Consider the following 10,781-nt stretch of genomic DNA (forward strand, 5'->3'; position numbering starts at 1 on the left):
TTCTGAGCACTGCCTATATACAGAGCACCTTTGTAGGCTTCCAGCAGATAAAAATAACTGGGTACCATGAAGTTGTAGTTATTGATGTGACATTTTAACTTCTAGTTTTAAGTAGTTTTTTAAAGTATTCTGGGTCTCAAGATGATAACACTATTGTAGTACATACAAAAAGGTGACACTGTCCTGATGTAGCTAAATATTCCGAGTGATATAGTCCACAGACTAGTCCTACTCAGATATAGCTATAGTGAGCGGCACAGGTATTTTTCTCAAGCACCTTAAATAAGACTCGAGACTTGTCACAGAATGTACAGTAGTGGGATGTGAAATATAGGAACAGATTATTGAATGCTGAACCAGGAAAAAAGTACGGGCTTTATACTGACGGAAGTGAACCCCATGCTTCCCAGTGTGGGCTGGGTGGGGGTTTGAAAGGGAACTTGCTTGCTGGGAAGTGATAAGATCTACTTGCCATTAGGGCAAGGCAAACGTCAGGGTCCCCAAGACCGCCAAAGAACCACTGCAGGGACATGCTGCATGAGGAATGTTAGGATTGTTTGGGGGCAGTTTGCAGGGGAAGCATATCCCAGAGACAAGGGTGTCAATCCAGGTATATGGATTTAGTAGGAGAAATGTCTCGCTTGTGTTTGGGGTGTTCAAGACATTTTCTTGTCTCAAGTAGCAGCTTATTCAACCTTTAAGACTGGCTAACTTGAATCTCCAGGGATGGTTTTGAAGAAAAATATCATTTTATTTCTAAAAATCAGACGCAAGTGTTAAGTACACATCAGCCTAGACAATGCCCCAGGCTTTGGTCTCCTCACCTATAAAATAGGGACAACTAGAACACTTACCTGATAGGGCTGTGAGGATTAGCTCACAGGACATACAGCCTGGCCTGTTATACCTTCTAAGCATCCAGTGAACCTCAGCAAGTATGAGACTCCAGAAGATGAGAACCAATGGCAACCCAAAGGAACTGGAAGTTACATTAGGAAAACATCTTTGCTGACATGTGAGCCTCAGAGGAGTAAAAAGGAAGACAGACTGTGAAGGCCTTCAACCTCAGCCCAGTACGGAAATGAAAGCAACTGAAAAGTCCCAGCCTCCTTGATTTAGTGTTTGATTAGTGACTGATCACAGAGGCTACTGAGATCCACCTGATCAGCAAGACAGCTTTGGTAGCTCAAGTGTGGCATTTGGATTTATTACAGATATCAATAATTTCAAGTACAGGTGAGCATTTTAGGTGTTTTGTCAGTTAAATGAACTGTAAGTATGTTGCAGTCCAATAAAGCATTAGTTAATTTTGTAATCAAAAAGCTGAATCTAAAAGTTTTTATAATAAAATTGGGAAATAGAATATTAGCTAAACTCAGGAAAAACTTTATACTCTAGAGCTAAGAAAAATGCCTAAGAATTTAAGGATGCAAGGAATACAAAATACTGAAAATGAATCTGGCAACAATTTTTTAAAAATATTTTTTAGTTCTCAGTGGGCTTTTTTATTTTATTTTATTTATTTATATGTGGTGCTGAGAATCAAACTCGGCCTCACACATGCTAGGCAAGTGCTCTGCCACTGAGCCACAACTGCAGCCCATGTGGCAACAATTTTTAAGTGCTTCTGGAAACAGCTTCTTGAGGCACTGCACAAAACTTTCAAGTCTAGGGCTTGAAAACAAGTCATTTATCTTTGTTGATGGAACATTCAATTTGGTAGCACCAGTCAGAAAAACATGTTCTTCTGTCACCTTCAGGTAAAAACATCTATGTAGATTCAATGTGGAGATACCACAAGAGTTAGTGAATGAAGCCTCTGAGGATCAGGAAGTTATCATTTTCCTTTGGAAAATTCTAACCATTCTAATAGTTAAGTTGTAACCCAAATTTGGGGGCTAGAATTTTCAAATTCGTTCCTATATTCCAACCAACCAGTTGTCGGTGAAATTCAGCTGTGTCCAGATACTAATTTCAGCCCTCATTTAACCAAGATGTGTATGGTGTGCCATTTCAGAACACATTCCTTTGTCTTTTAGCTGCCTAATTAGCACAGTTGCAAGTACCGTGTCTCCCAGCAAGGACCCACCCACGTGCCAGTTGTTCAGGGCTGGCGAACAAGAGAACAGTGAACCAGTCATTATGTTCTTGGATAGACTGGCTGCTCGACCTTTCCAGCAACACTGGCAAGTTAGGTGGGTGTAGGAAAGAGCGCCAGGGGGACCAGAGACGTTCTTGCTGAGGTTGGCCTAAGTTAATTTGCCTCAGATGAGCTCATACCGCTTATCACTAGCTCCTCCACTGTCTCTGAGCCTTCAGGTTAATGAGTTGATGGAGATGGGAAACTCCCCCAGCCAGGAGGGATCACTGCTGTGTAAGTGGGAAGAAGCCCAGACAGAGCGCTGAGCAGGAGGCTGGCTTCAGCTCAGCTTGGCGTATGTGGGCTTCAGGCCATCTCTCACTGTTTGTCATATGGCCTTGAGGTATCTCTTCTCAATCCCAAAATTTGCTGCAGTGCAAATAGCTTGTTGGGTGCACATTTGGGTCACCGTGAGTGGTACATTTTAAAGTCCATAATCTCCCTCAAATCAGTATTACTTAATTCATAACCATCACCTCTGTTTTTGCATTTATAGAATGAAAGCATTGAGAACAGTTATCTGCCTTCTCTTCCCAACTCCACAAAGATGAGATTGCTCTAAATTCTGTTCACACTTTTTTCCAGGTGGAGTCCTTCAAACAGACCTGTATTCAGAGGCCCTGTGTATACAATGAATAAAGATCAGGCAGCTCTGTTTAGAAGCAGGGGCCGGGGGCTCATCCCCCAACAGCTTCCACCCCACTAGCTGAAACTTCTATTACTCCAAGAGGGATGGGGCTGCCACTCATTTGCCTGTGTTTGTACCAGAGCTGGTCAGATGTCAGTTCAGTTTTCTCACGGAGCCCTCCCACCTCGGGGATGCATTGCCCAAGACTGAAGGAGCTCAAGAACTCAGTCACCTTCAGAGCTGCTGAGCTGCTGTTCGTTTCTTGGCATCGTATTAGGTGACTCAGCTTAGGAAAGCCTTCTGCAAATTTGACAAGGCACCCTTCAGGAGGTCAGGGCTTTTCATGAAGGGGCTTCCAGTGTGCCCTACCTTTTGGCTGTGTGTAATTATATTTTAATATGTGTGTGTATATATATGATATTTTATGTGCTATATATTTTATGTACTGTATTTTTTGTGTCTTTTAAAAAGTACTTTATGCAAAAGAATAAAACACCCACATACCCACTACCTGGGTTATGAAATGGAATATTACTGGTATCTCAGGATGCACTCTTTATACCTCCCAAATTACATCCTTACCCTCTCCATTCAAAGCTCACCACTGCCTTGAATTTTATGTTATTTTCTTTATTTTGTGTGTTTATCCCCAAACAGTGTATTGTTAAATATTGTCAGGTTTTTGGCCTTATAGGAAGAGAACTACACTGTATTATTCTGTGAATGCTTTTCCTTCAACATTTATCTTTTAGAGACCCATGTTGCCTTGCTCAATTCCCATTTTATGGTTTTTTTTTTTTTTTTTTTTTTTTTTTATTTCTAAGCATGGTGGCACATCCCTGTAATCCCAGTGACTTGGGAGGTTGAGGCAGGAGGATTGGAAAGTCCAGCCTCAGCAACTTGCCAAGATTCTGTCCCAAAATAAAAAGGGGTGTTGGAGATGTAGCTCTGTGTTAAAATACCCCTTGGTTCAATTCCCAGTACAAAAAGAAAGGGTTTTTTTTGTTGTTGTTGTTTTTTAAGAAGCATTCAGAATGTCAACAAAACAACTGCAAGGTCTTTTTTCTTTTTATTTTTTTTCAGTTGAGTCACAGTTTTAACAGAAAGATTATTATATAGAAGCTGCATCAGAGATAACTTTAAATTCTCAGGCCGTTTATACCCCACACTGAGCTGGGCAAGTTTAAATGGCTATTGAAGTTATCACCAGAACAAGGCAATTGAAAGACTCATGTCTTAACATGTGCTAACTATACAAGAAAGACACTTTTCAAGACCAACCTTACACATCCTTGCATTGCAATATTTTTGTTGAAAAGGAGTGAACAGTGTACAGGAGCTTCATAGACGAGGGGGGGGGCTGCTCTGGAAGCAAACTGAACTTCTTGGCCACCTTCTGTGGTGGTCTTCCTCTCTTCTTCCAGCATCTGGCTCCCTGCAGCCCAGGTGTTGGGGTGGCCCCTCCATTCAGCAGCCTTGCCCTGGGCAGCAGCATCATCCACACCTTTCCTGGTTTCTCTGCAGCTCCAGTCCCAGCGAGAAAGCTGAGATATCTCCGTTAATTTTAGGGCGAAACTCAGAACAAAATGTGGAAAAGGCCATAGGAGGTCTCTGGGTGCACTGGGTCCTCATCTGTTTTCCCTGCAGGAGGGATCTAGGTTTTCATTCTCTGCCACAGGCCTGACCGCCTTTCGTGACTTCTCATTTTCCTTTCTCTTTAGCAGACGTGGTCTTCCTCCTCACCAAGCGCTTCCTAGAAGAAACTCTTGAGGGTTTGATAGAAGCCTGGGGTGCCTCCAGCCCTCCTGGCAGATGTGCCCAGGACACACTCATGACTCACCCTCGTGGGCAGTTTGCCCTCTGGGAGGCAGCGGGACCCGGCCCTCCTCTCCCTGCTGGCCCAGGCTCTCCATGCCATGGTTTTGAGGAGTGGGGAGAAGTCCCCCTTTCTTGCTTTTCTTTCCCCCTCCACTTCTCTCTAGTTTGAAGTTACATTCTTTACCATTTTCCTTTCTGTGGTCACCCAGCCATTTTAGAAGTCACCTTGGCTCTTCCCATTTGCTGTCCTTGTTCTTAACAGAGGTACATTAGACCTTGTTCTGTCTTCCATTTTGCTTTAACCGCTCATTGTCTTCTGTCTGTAGATCTTGATAATCTCTACCACTCTGTCTTCTGCTGAATTTTTTCTCTTCAGCTCTGCTTAATCTATCTAATCCATCTACTGAATTTTTATTTCAAGTTCTCTTTTTTTTTCTTTTGTAGAATCTCCTTGGCCATTTTTTTATTGTCTGTTTTTCCCTGTTGGTTTTTCCAAAACTTACATCTTATTTCTGTAAATATAATCATGGTTATGTTATATTTTGATTATTCCAGTATATAAAGTCTTTGTCATTTTTATCGTTTGTTGTTACTAATAATTATCAGTTTCTGTGTCTCTCCGCCCCTCCCCCACCCCCAACCAGGGATTGCCACATCCCCAGACCTTTTTATGTTTTATTTGAGACAGGTTCTTGATTGCTTAGGGCCTCACTAAATTGTTGAGGCTGACCTTGAACTTGTGATCCTGCCTAAGCCTTCCAAGCCACTGGGATTACAGGTGTTTTCCACCACACCCAGCCTGTGTGTTGATTTTTGACAGGGTAGACATTTTCTTCTCATCTGTGGAGAGTCTCTTGTCACTGGGTTGAAGTTGAAGCTGATCTTTCACCTTAAACAGTGGTGAAATCCGATGGAGAGCTCTCCAGGGTTCTGTGGAAGCTCAGGGGAAGGCTGTGCTCACCCACCTCCCAAGGCCTAAGTCCTGTTTCCACATGGGGAATCAGTCTGCTAACCTCTTAGGCAGCCTGTGGCTTATTTTTTTAGAACATGTTTTTTTATTTCACTCAGCATTTTAGTTGTTTAAACCAGGAGGGTCTCCTCAGGGTCTTTCTCCTTACTTTGTTGTTCCAGGTCTCTGAACTCATTTCTGTTTCTGTCATTTATCTAATTAAGTCCTTGGCATTGTAATTGTTGTTTTATGAATTCAAATAGACTTCCACTTAAGCCCAGAGACTTCAGGTGTCAGTCAGATGTCTCTTTGATAGTTCCATCCTTTGATCCAGAATCCCACTTCAAATGGGAATTATCTTTTACTTTATATTTAAATTGTTTCAAGTTGCCACCTGCAAATTTTTTTAAAGTCCAAGTTTGATGTAGAAAATAGTTTTCTGGGTAGCAATATTACAACTATCACTTTAAAGACCCCTGTTGATTAGCTGTCCTGTTTTCTCCTCCAGAAGTTCTTTATGCCACTTGATTCCACACAGGAAAGGCAGAGCTTCTGTAGTAGGACTGCTTGAGGCCAAGGAAACTGAGCTGCAGAACCCAGCAGTAGAGGCTCCTGATTTCACGGCCCAGCCCCTAGGCTTGTTGACTGGAGTCTGTGAGCTTGCTGAGATTCTAGTAGTCTATTGCCTGTGAGGACATGGTGACTCTCTCTTAGAAGAAGATTCATAACTTCATCATAATTCGAGGAGGTAATTGCATAATTAGAGGAGGTAAATAGTGGTTCAGATGAGTGAGAGAGACTGGATCCTATCTCAAATTTCATGGCCATTCTTGTCATTACTACTTTAATTCTAGAGAAGGTTTCTCAAATAGATAAATTCTCAGGCCTAGAATTTAATTATTTTTTAGTTTAATGGGTTTTTAAAATTTTTTTTTAGTTGTAGATGGACACAATATTTTATTTATTTATTTTTACATGGTGCTGAGCATCGAACCCAACTACCGAGCCACAACCCCAGCCCTAGTTTAGTGTTTTAAATGGTATTTATGCATGCTTGTAGTAATTATCGCGTGGTTTCTTTGCCTAGAGAAAGGAAGATCCCATTCATAATAACGGTAGTGTTTATACTGTACACATGTGTTCACTTGGATGAATAAAGGAACAGTGGAAGCATGTATCTTCAGCCATAAGGGACTTTGAGTTGTTACAGTTTCTAAACAGTATAAATGAGTGAGAGTCCGTTTAAGCTTTCTGTTCCTTTAGGAGCCATTTGTTGTAAAGAAGTAGGAAAACTACTTTCAAATTACAAGGTTTTCTGCATACTGCTCTGCTCAGGATAGCTCTAACAGAAGTAAGCAGAGTGCCCATTTCTGTAAGGAGTTCGTGGATATCGGTGGCCTTGAGCTACACCAGCCCCCAAGTCTGTAGAAGTCCCCATGGGCAGCATCTTGAAGCTGATCTCCCAAGAGGCCATTCAGGGCAGTGGCCAAGGCCTAGGCTTTGTAACCCACGGCCTAGATGCCCCTTCTGGTTGTGTGGCTGGAGACAAGTGATAAAACTTCCCTGTGCTCAGAGTTGCTGTTGGTTAGAACAAGGTGGGTACCACTGTATCACTGGTTGCTCTTAGATGAAACAAGTTAGCGGAAAGAACTGAGACCCAGATCCCAGATAGCTGTGCAGGAAATTCTAAGCTTTACTGTTAAGTATGTTTTTTTTTATCACTTAGTCCAAGAAGCATTGATAAGAGTTGAAGTAAAGGGCTGGGGATGTATCTCACTCTAGAGCACTTGCCTAGCAGGTGCAAGACTGTGTGTGATCTCAAACCCCAAGAGAAACAAAACAAAAACAAAAATCCATCCCCCTGTCTTCATGGAGTTAGAGAATCAGTTTGCAAGAAGCACTGTTGAGAAATTTTATTCTATAGAGATGCACAAACTTCCAGAAGTGTTAACCAGGAAACCAAAGGAAAAGTAATTTCACACAGAAGTTTCAACAAATCAGTTACAAAGCAATTGATTCTTTTTTCAATATTTTTTTTATCGTTTCAATCAATTTTTTGAATAGTGCAGTTCATGTGAACATCATGCTTGTGAGGCAGAGGGTGTGTGGGAAATCTCTCCTGCTCAGTTTTGCTGTAACCCGAAACTACTCTTGAAAAAAAGTCTTTTCAAAACAATCAAAACACTCAAAAATGTGAAAGTAAATCTCCCTTCACCCCTGACCTCCCAGCCACTCTCCCCAGGTGAGGCTGGCCCAGGTTTTCGAGGGCTGTGTTGCAGGGCCAACATGTATCTTCCTCCATCTTCCTTTTTTTTTTTTTTTTTTTTTTTTTTAAGCTGGTGGTAAGAAAGCATTAACAGTTTCACTGTTTGCTGTTATCTTGTAGACATCCCATATCAACACACTGTAGACTGCCTAAAACTCAGCCAGGAATCTAGTATTCCATAAACCTTGTTAAAAGAACATTCTACCCTCCTTTGTTGGAAAAGAGAAGTGTGAGACTAGGAGCACAATAGAAAAATAGCAGGTGGGAAAGCCCTGTGGCTGACAGTGTTTACTGCCTTAAATGGGCAGATCCCAGCCGGCCCAGCCTCCTGCCTCAACGCTCACAGGTGGAGACCAGCTGCCTGGGGCCAAGAAGGAGCCCCACAGCCCCCAGCCACCAGAAGGTACAGCCACCAGAATGTACAGCACAGGCCTGGGCCTGCAGGTGCTGCTGTTCACCCACAGTGACCGTTATTGGCTACTAACCCTGTGTCCAGGCACCCAAGAAGCTTGTTCTGGCTTTTTAATTGTTTTTCTACAGTAGATAATGTTCACACATGTGGTTACATATTTTTCACCTGAAGATTTAAGAGGACATGCAGTGAAAGACCCCATAAGCCCATTTTCCTCCCCAGAGATGGCAACTTGCGGGTTCTGTGTATTTATAAGGATAAATGTTGATCCCTTTTTCCTTACACATGAATTTTTTATAATTTCTATATTTGATTTAGTTAAGTATATTAACTTGTATTGAATAATAAATCTTGAAGATCATTCTGTATTACAGGTTCATACCGCTGCTGTATTTTTTTAAAGCCGGCACAGCATTCCTTTGGCTTTTTTTTTTTAATATTTTTTAGTTGTAGTTGACACAATATGTTTATTTTTTTTAATTATTTATATGTGGTGCTGAGGATCGAACCCAGGGCCTTGCACGTGCTAGGCGAGCACGCCACCGCTGAGCCACAACCCCAGCCCGCCTTTGGCTTTTTTTCGGCAGGGGGCTGGTGCTGGGGATGAGCCCTGAGGTACTTAAACTGAGCTACATCCCCAGCCCTTTTTATTTTTTATTTTAAGATAGGGCCTCACTAAGTTGCTGAGGCTGGGCTGGAACTTGCGACCCTCCTGCCTCAGCCTCCCGATCCCCTGGAATTCCAGGTTGCACCAGTGTGCCTGACTCACAGTATTCCTCTGTATGATTTTGTTACCAGACCCCAGTCTTGCTGCTCACCACACGATAGGCCAATTAAGCAACAGACAGTTGTTAAGGCCAGGAAGGTGCATAAAGCCAGCTGAAGAGGAAATGCAGGACTCCTGGCCAGAGTCTGTCTGTCGGAAACTAAATGGCTTATAGAGTTGGGCGAGGGCGTGTTCCCAGACTGGGTGCCCTCACACACTGGGCACCTTCTCACAGGTGGTGAAGGTGACCACAGACTGAGCACCCTCTCACAGCTGGTGACCGTGACCAGAGGTTTGTGGGCACCCTCTCACAGCCATTGTGCCTAAGGATGCATATCTGGGCCTAACCACCTAGTTGTGAGATACTTTTCAGTTTGCAAGTCTCAAGAACAAAGATAATTGTTCCGCAGCTCTCCTCGTTACCAAGGAGCCTGCACCTGTGCAGATCTCGACATTGCACAGTGGACAGGCTAGTGGAGGAGCTGCCCAGGCACTCATGCTGATGACCAAACTCAGAGTCATGAAAGAAAACATTTCACCTGATTATGGTGGAAGACAAGGGTCAGGTGAGTGTAAATGGGAGTCAGGCACGGGATCTGGTCTGTGGTCAGCTTTAGTTTTAAAATGCTGTAGTTGGTTTAACCAGCCTTCCGTGGATGGACTTGGATTGTTTGCCTTTGCTACTATAAATATGCCAGAATAAACCTCCTCACCCACACTTGGTGAATGTGTGTTCCGTTCAAGTGCTACTTCCTGGATATATTCCATGAAATTAAATTGCTGATCACAGTGGAAAGTCCACTTTTTAAAACTTTTCATTCTGGGGTGGGGGGGGGGAGACAAGAAGACAGAAGAGTCCTGAAGCCCTATAAACCTTCAGTTTACATCTCTTCAAGATGGTTTATTTTAAAACCATAAAGGGGAATAAAGGGAAGCGAGGGGGGATGGGAAAAGGAAAGACAGTAGAATGAATCGGATAGAACTTTCCTATGTTCATATATGAATACATGACCAGTGTAACTCCACATCATGCACAACCACAAGAAGGGGAAGTTGTACTCCATGTATGCGTAATATGTCAAAATACATTCTACTAGGTGACGGAGGGGAAAGGGGGGGACAAGGGGGTAGGAATGATGGTGGAATGAGACATCATTACCCTAAGTACATGTATAAGACATGAATGGTGTGAAAATACTTTGTGTACAATCAGTGTCCTGAAAAATTATGCTCTATATGTATAATATGAAATGAATTGCATTCTGCCATCATGTATAACAAATTAGAATAAATTAAAAAATAAAAATAAAAGCTTAAATCAAACATCTTAAAAATATTTGCATTGCAGGATAATTATTGTTTTTCATGTAATATATATGATTGTTTTGTTTATTCCTATAATTTAATTTAAAATAAGAAAATATAAAAGCATAAGATTAATTAGGAAGCAGTGATATTGGTTCTGTTGATATAAAGTAACTCTACATTTAATAGCAATGTCATGTTACATGTTAAAGAAAAAACCTCAGGGGCTGGGGTTGTGGCTCAGTGGTAGAACACTCGCCAAGCACATGCGGGGGCCTTGGGTTCGATCCTCAGCACCACATAAAAATAAATAAAAAGGATTGTGTCCAGCTACAACTAAAAAATTAATTAAAAATTTTTTAAACACCTCAGCTGGATTATATCATAAAACACCATTTAAAGTTATCATTGGCAGTTTATAGACACTTAATGCTTACATTTTTTTCTTTTTTTTAATTGTTGGTCGTTCAAAACATTACATAGTTCTTAATATATCA

The sequence above is a fragment of the Spermophilus citellus genome, assembly GCF_964194105.1.
Source record: "Spermophilus citellus genome assembly, chromosome: 3".
Lineage (NCBI taxonomy): Eukaryota > Metazoa > Chordata > Mammalia > Rodentia > Sciuridae > Spermophilus > Spermophilus citellus.